A 4,186-nucleotide genomic window follows, 5' to 3' on the forward strand; every position below is an offset into this window, starting at 1 on the left:
CTTATGGAAAGCAACTTATCAGATGTAAATGGGTATACAAAATAAAGAGGCATGCTGATGGGAGTACTGAATGATATAAGGCAAGGTTAGTAGCCAAAGGCTACACACAACAGGAAGGCTTAGATTACTTTGAGACTTTTTCACCTGTTGTCAAACTCACAACAGTAAGATTGGTTCTGGCTTTAGTAGCTTCCAAACATTGGTATGTACATCAACTAGATGTAAATAATGCTTTTTTACATGGGATCTAGATGAAGAAGTATACATGTCTCTTCCTCTTGGCTACAAAACAGAAAAACCAAGACAAGTTTGCAAGTTGTTGAAATCTTTATATGGACTCAAGCAGGCCTCTAGACAATGGAATTACAAGTTGACAACTACTTTACTTTCTTTGGGCTACATACAATCAAAATCAGATTATTCACTTTTTGTCAAAAGTTATTCTGCTCATATCACCATCTTACTTGTTTATGTAGATGATATGGTTTTGGCAGGTGATGACATCCAGGAAATCCAAACTGTGAAGACTCTATTGAATGCAAAGTTCAAAATTAAAGACCTAGGCCAACTCAAGTATTTTTTAGGCTTAGAAATTGCAAGATCTCAACAGGGCATTAATTTGCCACAAAGGAAGTATGCTCTAGAGTTACTAGAAGATGCAGGATTGTTGGGATGTCAACCTGTTTCTACTCNCATACAGCCAGGCACAAAATTCTCCAAGACAAAAGGAAAACCCTATTTAGATGTGCAAGCCTATAGAAGACTTCTTGGCAGGTTATTTATCTAACCAACGCAAGACCAGATTTATGTTTTGCTATTAGTACTCTCAGTCAATTTCTTNTCAATCCTTTGGAAGATCATTATGCAACAGCAATAAGGATCTTGAGATATATCAAGAAAAATCCAGGACAAGGATTATTCTTTCCCTCCAACACAAAACATTCTCTCAAGGCTTTTAGTGATTCTGATTAGGCTACTTGCCCTGATACTAGAAGGTCTGTGACTGGTTTTAATGTGTTCTATGGTGCATCCTTAATCAGTTGGAAATCCAAGAAGCAAGGTACTATATCTAGATCATCAACTGAAGCAGAATATAGAGCCTTAGCTTCCACAACATGTAAAATTCAATGGCTTTTGTATTTGCTCCATGATTTGAAACAGCCTCTGCCACAACCAGCTCCTCTGTTTTGTGACAATCAATCTGCTATACGAATTGCACAGAATCCAGCCATGCATGAGAGGACAAAGCACATTGAAATTGATTGTCATCTCATAAGGGATAAAGTTCAAGTTGGTGTAATTAAGCTCCTGCCTATTTCTACTTCATCACAACTTGCAAACATTCATACTAAAGTTTTGCATCCAGCACAATTCCAATCTTTGTTGTCCAAGTTGAGCATTAAGGAATTATATGTTGCAACTTGAGGAGGGATATTGGAATTATTTTATTCTCTTTTCATATCTGTGCATTTATGTTTACATATTTTTATACTTATATTTCTTTTTTATATTGTTCTGAACAATTCTATATATCAATTGTACTTTCTATTGTTGAATAAGAAATACAATATTTCATCCTTTCTTTTCTCATAACATATTCATAATTTAGTTTCTTTAGTGGATAAACTTGACTCTTCCCCCTATAAAAATATCCTATTAGATGTCTTTCACAGTTTCTCTTCAACCAGATAAGTCAACTTGGTCCGAACTAGATTCAAACAATTTGTTACTCATTTTTAATGTGCAAATTGTGGAGGTCACTTTGTTTTTCACTCACCTTGCTTTATTGATATAAACAACATAGGGTTATTGGCTGTTACTTGCAGGGGAGCAATTGGGCAGCAAAGATTGCTGGAATCTTTTGATTTGTAATTTCAACATTTATTATTTATTATTTTGTCACTTAAGTCAATTTGATTAGCAAACAAATATTCTTGATCAAGTTTTTAGTTTTTCCAGGTACGGCTCTTGTCATGAATTTGTTTTTTCTCTCATTTGGTTGAACTTACTTTCGCCTTAATTTTTTTTTCTTGTTTGCTGAAAACTTTCCAAATTTTCCTAGATGTTTTTAGTTTTTTTTTTAATTTTTAATTTTTTACAATTAGGATAGTTTATAGATTTTGTTTTAATTTTAGAGTTTTCTAAAAAATAGTGTAATTTTATGTTTTTAGATGATAAATGGTATTTTTAAATAAATAGTCATTCAATCTTTTCTTACAAATTCCAAAATAAAAATATTTTTTAGACTATAGCTTATATAGGCTTTATTTTCATTTTTTTTCCAGTTTACCCTTACTCTTTATTCCCTTACTTTTTATTTCTTTAATTGGTATGTTAATTTCTTTTTCTAATTGCAGAATTAATAGAAGTAGGGTTTGGGCCAAACCAAAATCTGGTCAAAGTTGAAGTAAGCAGTTGGAGTTTATTTGGGCTGCTGTTATGAAAATAGGTTTTATTTTCATTATTTTTTTTGTCAGTTTACCCTTACTCTTTATTTCTTTAAAGGCATTGCTCCCTCGACTTCTCCAATTCCATTCTCCACCCCCTAATTTTTTTGAACTTTTCTTTAAATACGAAAATAACCTTTTCTTATTTTTTGTTTTTACTTTGTTAACCCTATTTATCAAAGTTACTCTAACTTAACTTTTACTCTCTACTTACTTCAGTCACTTCAGTCAGACACTTTCACAGATTCCCACCTCCCTTCGGATTCCCACCCCCACGAAGTTTCATTTTCAAAAACTCTCCAACTTTCAAAAACTCTCCAAGTGTCCCAGTCCTTCTCGCAGTCCTCTCTTCCTTTGTGCAGCGTGGTGCTTTTGGCTTTTCGTGTGTGCAGCGAGTGGCGGTGCGGCAAGAGTGTGCGGTGGTGCGGCGCGGTGGTTGTTGGTTGGTTGGTTTTGTTTCTGCCTGCGGGTGTGTTGGGAGGTGCGGCGGTGTGTGCTGTGTTGCGGCCGGTGTGAGCGGCGGTGCTACGTTGTTGGTTCGTTCGTTTCTGCGTCGAGAGGTTAGTTTCTTTTCATTTCTTCCTTCGTTTTTTTTAAATGTATGTAATATAATGTTAAGATTGTGTTGATTCTTGGTCTCTGTGTTGTTGATTTCTGGTCTGCTCTGTTTTCTTTTGAAGTTTGTGTTCTGTGTGCGCTGTTTTGAGGTTTCTATGTTGTGTGTGCTATTTTGAGGTTTCTGTGTTGTGTGTGCGTAGGAGGAAGAAGACGTCCAGGCCTTGAAACGGATGTCAACATCCGTCGACGGATACCCATATCCATTTAACGAAGTTTCACAAAAAAGGGGTTACGTACCTCGCCTCACAGCTTTTTAACGCTTTTTAATACTGCATCCCTTCTTAAAGGTCTGATAGAGCACCACCACCAATAGAGAGATATAATAATTTAACTTTGACGACAAATTCTTTCAAGCAATCTCAACGTTTCAATCACCACTTCACATCACAACAATGGCTTCAATGGCTTTGCAGTTGTTTCTTCTTTTAATAATTCTCAGGCGTAGTCACATTCCTCAACTTTGGAACTTTCTCAAGAACAAATTCAAGGTCTATTGGAACTTCTTCCTCAATCTAATACCACAGTCACACATTTTATTGGTCTAGTGAGTTCTCATAATGTTTCCACTTCTTCTCAGGATCAAGGTAATATCTCTTCCCAATGGATTCTAGACACAGGTGCTACTGATCATATATCTAGTTCTTTGTCTCATTTTATTTCTTATCATAAAATCTCACCAATTGCAATTTCTCTACCCAACAAGAACTCTTCATTTGCTCATTTTTCTGGCACAGTTTCTCTTGGCCCACACCTTACCTTATATAATGTCTTGTTTGTTCCTAATTTTTCAGTCAATCTTATTTCGGTCACAAAGTTAACTAAATCTCTATCTTGTAAAATTATCATTTCTGAATTTTCATGTGAAATACAGGACAAGTCAATCTTTATCTTGTAAAATTATCATTTCTGAATTTTCATGTGAAATACAGGACAAGTCAACCCAACAGATTATTGCGAAAGCTGAAGAAAGAGATGGCTTGTATGTCATGAAAGTTCTTACATCCACACCCCTTGCTTCACCAACTACTATTTCTTTTGAGAATTTTATTGCTTGTTCTACAATAAGACCTGACTCTACAGATATTTGGCACTCTAGACTAGGGCATCCTTCTTCTTCTTGT

This window comes from Vigna radiata, unplaced genomic scaffold (genome assembly GCF_000741045.1).
Source record: "Vigna radiata var. radiata cultivar VC1973A unplaced genomic scaffold, Vradiata_ver6 scaffold_236, whole genome shotgun sequence".
Taxonomy (NCBI): Eukaryota; Viridiplantae; Streptophyta; class Magnoliopsida; order Fabales; family Fabaceae; genus Vigna; species Vigna radiata.